An 11,229-nucleotide genomic window follows, 5' to 3' on the forward strand; every position below is an offset into this window, starting at 1 on the left:
GTTTTCATCTTTTATAGGCTTATCCTTGCACGACGGTCTAGGCTTAACCATTATAGGACAAGTATATGTGTCTCCTTTAACTAATTCGGCCAAATACATTTCGATTTGATTGTAATACTCGTCATTAATGGCATGAACATCAAAATTTGGGTCTCTATAATAAGCCCCCTTGCAAGAATTTTTTATTTATTCTTCTTCTCTTATTAATCATTCATACCTAATTACGTTCGTGCTCAATTCGAAAAGATCAGGAAATTCCTTGTCTTGGAACTTTTTCTTCAAATCAAAACTTAGACAACTTTGAGCGATTTTGACAAACTCCTTTTCGAGCAAAGGTACAAAACATTTATGTCTTGCTGTCTTGAACCTTTGAAGGAAACCTTCTGCCCATTCGTTTGGCATTTAACGTAGATTTGTCAAATCGGCTAAAGTAACTTTAGACTCAGTCTTATAAAACTGAGCGTGAAACAATTGCTCTAATTGTTGTCATATTTGAACAGAGTTTGCTGGCAAATTGATAAACTAGGAGAAGGCTACTCCTATTAATGAACTAGGGAACAACCTCATTTTATGGTAATCAGTTACGTCACCACTTTACAGTGTGAATCGCTTTATGTGTTCTAGAATAGACACCTCTCCTAAACCGGTAAACAGTGAGAATTCTGGCAATTTATACCCTCTAGGCCATGGATATGCTTGGTCTACCCAATCAGGATATGGCTTTGTGTAAGTCGGCCTAATGACAGGACATACTCCAAAAGCCAGCTGGTCTTGTACGATTTCCATAATCTGATTTCTCAACGTGACGTTGGGGTCATATGGAATTCCTACAGGTTGGTTGACCGGTTGATTTGCTTGAGGCTTGATGTTTGGTCCTTGGTTGGCAACAGAGTTGCCATGATTTGGGCCATTGTTACCATTAGCCTGGACATTTATTCCATCATTAACACGTGGGGTATTCTACCCATTATTTAGGATATTATCTCTTACATTTAGGTTATCCCCCAAGTTAGATGTACCAATGCCACTATTTGATTTGGTATTATACCACCCCCCTGGTTTGAAGTAGAGGGATCAAAAGGTAGTAGACCCCTTGATTTAAACTTAGGACTGGGGGATTATGTCCCACAATTGTCCTAGTTTGAAAGTTGTTTGCAAGAGGTACAACTGGCTGACAAATTTGGCTTACTAACTTATTTATTATTTCGTTCAAAGTATTCAATATTATGAATATTTTGTAGATTTACCTGTTCAATGACATCCTGTGTGAATTCTCCGAGTAATGCACGCATGGTTCGAGGACTCAACTCTATCTGTCATTGATTCGTAACGACTATGATTGCTCTGATTCTGTCCATCTGTTCATGGAGAGCTATGCTGCTTCTCATATCGCTCCATCACAGACTGGACTCCTCCCTGACTTGCTGCTTCCTTATCGAATTTCTGAGGCATATTGTTTCACCTTTTGTATCTTCAACACCAAACAACAATGTCCCACCGGGCGTGCCAAATTGTTTCGCGTGGGTTGTCGCTAACAATTAAAAAGGGATCAGACGATTGTGAAAGGAACAAACCTCTTGAGACAAAGTCCCAAAAATGGGTATTTTATTGGCAATGACTTTACAATTAGAACTTAAACAGAATGCCTCCAAGGGGCGCAAGCACACGAGTACTGAAAAGAAATGTTTTAAGTCTAAACTAAGGAATTGAAATTACATATTCTCTGTTTGAGAGTGTTTGATTCGGGATCTTTTGCTCTATGTCTTTTCTTCCTTTTATATTCCCTTGATGATATTTTTGTGATCAACAGCTTAGAAACTATTTAATTGCTTTATAACTGCTCATTTTCTTCATGGTGGCCAACTTATCGTGAAACTGCCGTTTCTAACTGCTGCCACTACTCTTTGTCGCTCAACCGTCTTCAACTGAACTCCTTGAATCGTGGAACATGATAAGATTACTCAATAACTACACTTTTGGATAACCATAACATCTTATGTTTGCTAAGATCCTGTACGATTCGAAGGTTTGAGCGAGAACATGGTCATAACTCTGGGCAACTGCAAGGCACTTCATTCGCTCAGATCTTGGGCGTCTTGCAAGTTTGGGCGATGGTGGGCTTCCACTGCATTCATTAATAACCTTATTTGGGCCTTTATCCTGAATTGCCCAGTTGGGCTTCATTCTTTGGGTTATTTGATTTGGGCTGCACTTTTAGCGTGTCAACACCTATTTTTCGTGCATAATTTATAAAGTTTAAACGTTTAAATGGGCAAAGCAGAAAACATAAATTAAGTACATTCACAATTAATTTATTAAAATTTTTCCAGTAACAAGTGTTGTAAAATTTATTAGCCAAAATATTGTAGATTAAAATAATTTTAGTAATTATAGTAAAAACAAAACAAGTAAGCTAAAATTGTAGGAAATAATAAAAGAGCAAATGAACTTTCAATCCGAGGCCTGTGTAAACACAATTTCCTTAAAATAGATTTGCCTCCTCACCGTAAGTGCTTGAAGTTTAGTTTGAGCGTTTGTTTTCATAATACAACGAAAAACCAATAAAGTTTGAGCATTGCAGATAATACTCTAACGAGCTAACTTAGCATTTGAACACTATCTTTAAGACTTTGACAGAAAGTAAAAATTATTTATGCAAACAGAAGACAAAATTTTATGCAAAGAAGAGAGATTTTCGTTTGTTTGTTAGGGAGAATGGAAAATTAATAGGCCATAAATTATGCTAGTAACACGGCCGTTAATCTCTCTCCTCACATAAACATAATCACGTGAGTTTCGGGAGTTAAGGGAATTTGGAAGGTTTTTATTTGGAAAATAATAAAATAAAGGCAAAACGTGAACCTTCTTCGTAAGGGCCAATTTTTTGTCAATCATTCGTGTGTGCAGGTCGTATCAACACACAAGTTCAATGTCCAAAGCCTATTTCGATCCATGATTTGCACACTATGTATGCACGTGGAAAGAGCCTCTATGCTACATATGATTACACCATTCCAAGTTTAATTATATTTAAAGTGGTCATTGCCTTTATCTATTTTCCTATGTGGGATAACTTTAAAACAATTTCCCTTCAAATGCAAAACCCCTTCGAATGCAACATTTTGAATTCCAATTTCTCATTCACGCAAGTATCATTTTTGGCAAATAAATATATTATTTCAATTTTTTTACACAGAAAAATATAAATAAATCTTAATCTTCCAAAAGTAGACAAACGGGTCTGCTCAAAATGTATGCCAAAATCAGCCCCTCAATTCAATTTTTTCCCAATAAATTATTTAAATTAAATACTAAATTAATTATGTAAAGTTTTGTAGAAAGTACTAATTGAAGAAAACGAGATCCTTAAATATAATCATATTAATTACTCATTAATCAAATCAACCAAAAGAAACAAGGGAATACAATTTATTTATGGGTGGCTATATTTGACATGTCCTGCTACGTGTAACATTGCTGGATCCGGATTCTGACATTCGTCGAAGATTGATACTAGCTAAATGTCGGATTCACTGTCAAGACTACTACAATTACAATATGTAACTTTTTATAAATTATTTTTAATAGAATTTCGATATTATCTCCCATATAAGTAGGACCAGCCAACATGTAATTCACCATACACAAATCCCAAAATATAACATAACACAATAACGAAAAGCCGAAATCTCATCTTTTACCAAGAAAATAATATGAAATGAACATATGGAAACAAAATACATAGTGTACCCCATAACTATTTACAAGTTATGCAAAATCATGTCTAAACATGAACATGCGTTCCAAAACACTGACTACATGTTGTATGAAGTGAGTCATACTAGTAAACTCTGTCATGTGGCTCCAACTCCAAAATCAAAGGCTTAACTCCAAAAGATACCTAGATACTCAATTGCTATCTGATAAGAAAAAAGGTGGAAAAATATATAAGTTGATAGCTCAGTGAATGTAAAAGTTCAAAAGAAACATACCTTTTCATTTATACATTTTTATCAAAAATCAAGCTCATATCATTTAATAATTCACTAGATAGCATCATATAATTATAGTAAAAAAGTGGGACATTCACGAATGCGTAAAATATCATCTCAAGTCATGATATAAACATAAGCTGGTAATCATACTATAATCTCATGACATCAAATGTACTGAAAATTCCACAAAAAATGTACCATCTGATTGAAATCTGTAATCCGCTCATTGGGCTAAGAACTTTCACCACGGGCCTTTGGCCCCCTCCGTGAACGAAAGCGAATCTCAAGACCTTTGGTAATGAATTCTAGAACACGACCAAGACCCCTTTGTAAACTGTATGTACACAGTCAAAACCCCTTGGTGTAGGATAGAACATGGCCAAAACCCTTCTGTGAACTAGAAGAAATATATAATCATAATACTTTTCTGGCCGATCTCAGTATTACATGTCACACATACCAAAAAAATCTCAATATCACATATCCACATACCAAATCATAAATGCGCTATAAATAATCTTTGAGATTTCACATATATAATAATAAAAGAGATTTTCATGATAATCATATAATCGAACACATAATTGCACATACTTTGATAATATACTTCATTTATAAATACTTTAAAAATATTTATATTTTTCCACTCACAAAACCATGTACAAGAAAATCAACTCGGTTGGTAAGCTATCCCGATATTCGAATCGTCGTCTGAAATATGATATAATTTTTAAATTAATAATTAACTATTTTAAGTAATTTCAATAATTAAATAGGCGATATCCAAACTTAATCCTTTCACGTTTAAGCGATTTCTAAAGTTTCTTTAATCATTTAGGCTAATTTTTCTTTCATTTAACTTAATTACATAGCTTATTATACTTAATTCAATAGTTTCTTTTTAATAAAATTGAATTTAACTAATAATCTAACCACTATAACATTTAACACAACTATGTAATAAGTAACTTTTTTACTTACCTTTTGAAATTGAGGAATTCAAACTTACTAGTACAAACTACTTATTTCTAACAACTTGATGATTTTTTTCCTCTTTACAGCGATCTGGAAACAGCTGTCTGACTCAGTAGGGAATTTCATTGCCTTGAACACGTTGAAAGAGATTTGCTCTTCGCCAAGCTCAATATAAGCTGCCCTATCTGAATATCGACAATCACTCTTCCAATAGCTAAGAAAGGTCGCCCCAATATGAGTGGAACATCCTTATCTTCCTCCATGTCTAAGATGAGAAAATCGACTGGAAATATGAACTTCTCCAATTTTACCAACACATCTTCAATGATCCTTCTTGGATGTGTAAGGGATCGATCTGCTAACTGTAAGGTGACTGTTGTGGCTTTAGCTTCTCCCAAGCCGAGTTTCTTGAAAATAGAGAGAGGCATTAAATTTATACTTGTACCTAAATCACACAACGTTTTATCAAAATGACAATTCCCAATAGTGCAAGGTACAGTAAAACTCCCTGGATCCTTTAATTTTGGAGGCAGCTTTTTCTGGATTCTGGCACTGCATTCCTCAGTTAGCATCATGTTTCGTTTTCTTCTATCTTTCGCTTGTTGGAGAGGATATCGTTTAGGAATTTTGCATAACTCAGCATCTGAACAAGTGTCTCAACAAATGGGATGTTGATATGTAATTTCTTGAAAACTTCAAGAAACTTACTATATTACTGATCCATTTTGTGCTTTTTCAACCTCTGTGGGAATGGAATAGGTGGTTCATGAGGGTTGATAGAATTGGTAACTGTACCCCATGATGTATTGGAACTCTTTTTGGCAACATCCCCTGTTGTTTGTTCAGTGTGTTCCACAATCTCATCATCTGAGGTTGGTGCTGATTCCATGCTAGCTACTAATCTTTTTACATGTATCTCCGGTAGTTGTACTCCACTTCTGGTTGTTATAGCCTTTGCGTGCTCATTAGGGTTGATTTAGTGTTGCTGGGTAACTTTCCTGGTGCTCTATCCGTCATAGAGATTGCCATCTGTCCCATTTGTGTCTCCAAATTTTTGATTGCTGTACTTTGGTCTTGAAGAGTTGCATCTGTCTTTCGCATAAACTGGTTGTTGGCTTCCATATACTGATTAGTTGTTGCCATGAGCTTCTCGAACATCTCTTCCAATGGTAGCTTTTTATCCTACTGCTAATATTGACCTTGTGGTCTGTATTGATTCTGATTACTCCATGAGAAGTTTGAGTGTTTTCTCCAGCGCTGATTGAAGGTTTCCGAATGTGGGTTGTTCTGTTGGCGTTGACCCCATTACACAAAATCTGCATGTTCGACCCCCTGTGCGAGAATTGGACAATTGAAAGTATTGTGGTCTGCTCCACATTTTTCACAGCTTGGCTTCTTTTGAAGTGGCGGTCTGTGAAATGCTTTCGACCTTATGGAACAAGGAGTCTATCTTTGCGGAAAATGCTGAGTAAGTATCTACTTCATAAACCCCCAACGTTCTCTTCTGAACCACTCGATCTGTAGACCACATTGCTGAAGTTGTAGCCATTCTCTCAAACAGATCCCATGCTCCGTCAATTGTTCTTGTGGAGATAGACCCGTTGGATGATGAGTCCACCATGCTTTTGAAGGATGGAAGTAGTCCAGTGTAGAAAAATCGGATCTGTGTCTTCTTCTTAAAGTCATGTTGAGGGCATTTTCTTAACATATTTTTGAAACGATTCCATACCTCTTCAAATGATTCGGACTCACATTGGTTGAATATAGAGATGTCATGCCGCATTTTGGCTACCTTAGCTAACGAGAAGAACTTGGTGCAGAATTTGTGGGCTAGCTCGTTCCAAGTGGTGATGTTTGCGACGGGAAGTGAATCCAACCATTCAAGTGCTTTATCCCGCAAAGTGTGTGGAAACAAACGCAATATTATAGCATCGTCTGAGATACCCTGGAACCTAAAGTGTTAGCACATATCCAGAAATCGGGATATGTGTGTATGCGGATTTACACTAGCCATCCTGTGGTATTGATGCCCATTCTGAAATAGTTGAATCACATTTGTTTTCAGCTGGAAGTTTGGTTGCCCAAATGGAGAATACACAATGCTAGATTGACTTTGGACGACCAACGGTGCCATAAAGTCCCCAAGTACTATATTCCGGTCATCTTCAACTGCCATGCCTTCGTTGAGGGAAATTACTGGTCGATTTTGCTCGTTAGCCATTTGTTGTGCCGCTCTTGCTTCTCTTTGCCTGTGACGAAATGTGCGTCAATCTCTGGATCTACGGGAACCAAGTCTCGATCAGGTGCTCCTTGCATACAAGCCCTGATATAGCAAAATTAATACAAAATTAAATTAAAGTAGATAATAAACCTAGTAAGCTAACTATTACTAATCTAGATAAGTTCGAATTAGTGTCACAAAAGATAAAATTAAAACTAAATTTCAATTCCCGACAACGGCGTCAAAAACTTGTTCACGAAATTATTTCTTTCAATTCACAATCCATCGCAAGTGTACGATTCGTTAACAAGTAGTAAAATGGACTATGAGTCCAAGTATCAATCCCACAAGGATTGAATTAGTTCTATTATGACTTTAACCAAAACACGAAAGTAAAACTGATGTTTTGTATTTTAACTAAAACGATGTAAACTATGATGCAATTATGAATGAAAAATTATATTAAATGCAAAATAACTTGGATGCAATTTAACTCGAATTTATATAATTAATGAAATTACTAATGCACTAGGATCACGAATCCCCAAGCAATACCCATTCAATTTTTAATCGTGCAAATTTGACACACACAGTTCCACAAAAGATGAATTAATATTCCTATTTTAATTTAGCAATCTCTCTCAAGCAATATCAAACCTATCCCACTATGTGATTCGACTACATCTCTATGACGAATACTAACAAACCGAAATGCATTATAGCTTCATGAATATCCGATAATTCACACAAGGCATAGATGTATATTTCTATCCTCTATCGGACCCTATGATGATATATACTATGTCGAACGATTTTCCTTCTTTCGAATGCATAAAACATGCCACCACAATCATATAATTACGTGTACAATAATCATATGAAAATAAAAACGTAATAAATCAATCAATTTCAAAACTTGTGTTTAAATACGTCAAAAATCCAAATCAAAAATCAAACGTAGTATTAAAAGGTTCATCGATCTCCTAGCAATGATAAATCTAGCCTAACATGCTGAAAAGAAAAAAACATAAAAATAGTTGAAGAAACGTCATCGCCCGAATCAATCTTCAATCGAATCTTCATTTGGCACGATATTGTCCTCTTGTTCTCTCCTCGTTTCTCCTTCAAAATCTCTCAAAAACTTGTAAAAATGGCGTCCCTTACATTCTGATTGAGTTTTTGTTTATATAGGACTCTAAAAATATTGTTTTCATAAGAGTTTCGGCGAAAAAAGGAAACTGCGTTTTTACCCTAATATCGCATAGAGCATCTCCATGCGGTCGCATAGAGTAAAATTTTTGTGGCAGTTTATCTTCGATTTGCCTCTATGCGACCGCATAGAGGGTAGTACGATCGCATAGTGCTACCAACTATGGAAGATGTGCATTTGGTCCTTCTACTTGAATCCTTCACTTCTTGGCATCGTTTCTTCATTCCTTTCATTCCATCATCCCAAAATATCATCAATTGACAATTGGTTTAATCAATTTCTCGATTTGTTCATCGGGTCAACCTTTGGATAATTGCACCTTGGTCCATGAACTTTCACTTTGCGTCATTTTAGTCCCTTTTCGCGTCTTTTCTCCTGAATTTCACTATGTTCATCGTTGTTCCCTACAATTCACAAATGTAACAAGATTAAATCATGATTCAATCATTTGCTCGCTATTAAGTCATGTTTGTGATCTAAATAAGTGTGCAAAAACACATTTATCACTAATCCTGAGTGACGACTTTTCCCCTAGTTCATCATTTGGCGCGGTCACAACTTATACACATTTGGACAGGACATTCGATGATGCGGTTTTCCTCCATGTGGACCTCCTTTTACGATGTTCGGATAGAACCCCCAGAGGGACGACGGAGCGCACCATAATTTTGCTTCTACAGGACATTTGTCTTCCAACATAATATTTTCTTCCAACTGTTTCGGAGATTCGAATCTCTGATCTTCGTAGAGGACCCTTCTGTTATACTACTACGCCATGCCTGTAGGAATGGTTGTGGGTTGAGCGGGTTTAGATTGGTTATTGGTTGAGAAATATAATGTAAACTGAGCCCGAAAAATCATCGAATTCAAATATCTTGGAGCAATGTTCGCAACAAAAAGCAGGAATGATAACCCAAATGGTCACTAAACTTTGCAAATGGTTTCCATGGGGCCACTAAACTTTAAAAGAAGTAACGTTTTTTCACTCCTAGACTCATCAAAGCTTGAAGCTTGACCTCCACATCTAATTATATTTTATGCTTTTTAGAACACTGATTATTCTTGTTCACAAACAATCCAGAGGAACTATAAAGGTGCATATTTGACTTGCTAGACAATGTGCTCAATTTCGACATTTGCTGGAAGATCCAGAGAGGGGTTAGTGCTCCAGACTTGAGAGTTCAATCTCTTAACGTGCATGTCTTGGATTCGCACTGTTCCTATTTTAATGATATGTGACAAAAACAATTGGACCACATTTTTTATTTCATTCGAACTAAGTTACCGAAATGATACGGTCATATTGAAACAGTAAATTTGTGATTCGAATTTGAGGAATATGTCGCTAAGGATAACTCTAACCCTTGCGCCAAAACACCATTTTCCCTATTTTGCACCAAATATTCGGTGAAATGTCATTGCAATCCAGTACCAAATTTTGTACCATTTTGCACCATTTGGTGCAACTGAATAGTGTTTTGCAACATATTTGATTAAAGTTCTTTTTTGCCCCTTTTTTCATTTATGATTTTATAATCATCATCATCATCATCATCATCATTATTATTATTATTATTTTCTTCTTAGCTGTGGTATTTTTATTAATTGTGCTTCACTTTAAAAATTTATTAATGAATTTAATATTTCCGGTAACAAAATGTAATTATTTATGTAGTAGTAAATTAAATAAATAAATAATTTTTCAGATACATAAATTGTTAATAATAAAAAAAAAGAAGAAAATAACTAAACACTTTTCATTTGGTGGAACTTTTGGTGTAATGAATTGAAGGTGATTTTTAGTTTGGTGTAAGATTTTGTGCAAGATGATGCAAAACTTACATCAAACTTTGATGTAAGCTTGGAGATGGCTTAATATTTCAGACGATTGAGTTATGTCGTGTGTAAATTTAGACCTATATGGTGGTTGCAAAAGACTCAAGCTTTTTTTACATGACTTTTGAAAAGTTCAAAGGAGTTTTTAGACCTATATGGTTCATTTTGTTAAAATGCTTTTGATAGTTAAAATTGCTTTTAGAGGAGTCCGGTTTAATATAACTTCCTCTAAAAGCACTTTTGGAACGAGAAATGCTTTTAAATATAAATTTTCAAACAAAAATTACGATAATTTCCTCCAAAAATCATTTTACAACAAACAAAATCAATGTAAAACGAGCCCTTAATATATCTAAACTTTTAAAATGAATAATACTATGTAGTGCAAAAAATGTTAAGCAATAGATTGAGTATAAGTTAAGTGACGCTATATGAGTATGTCGTTATTTATCTCTCTTCTATATTTCTATGTGTGTGTGTGTATATATATATATATATTACCTCTTTTCAAGTCCAAATTGCCTATATAAGATTCTCGTGCACGTAAGTAGATTGCATAAAGATCGTAATAATAAAAAATATGATATTATTACTATTGCTTGTTTCGTGTATTTATTAAATTGTTACTCGATGTTTAAAATATTTAAGTAAAATCAACTCATGATACATGCTGGACAACGACTAAGAAATTGTCAGAACATACAATAATTTAGGCGGTCATTTCACATGTAAAAATTATTACCCAACTTTCAATTATTGACCAATAACTAAGACAATCTTTTACTAACATGAAACGTGGTTTTATTTCGTTATATTAAAAAAAAAATGTTAGTTTAAATTAATTTTTTAAGTTCATATTGACTTTTAACTGAATTTAATACTGTAATTTAATTTATCAAATCTAAAAAGTTAATATATTTTTATTCTTCCGAGATTTGAAGTTTTTAATAAATAAATAAATAAATAAATATATATATATATATATATATATA

The sequence above is a fragment of the Olea europaea genome, chromosome 13 (genome assembly GCF_002742605.1).
Source record: "Olea europaea var. sylvestris chromosome 13, O_europaea_v1, whole genome shotgun sequence".
Lineage (NCBI taxonomy): Eukaryota > Viridiplantae > Streptophyta > Magnoliopsida > Lamiales > Oleaceae > Olea > Olea europaea.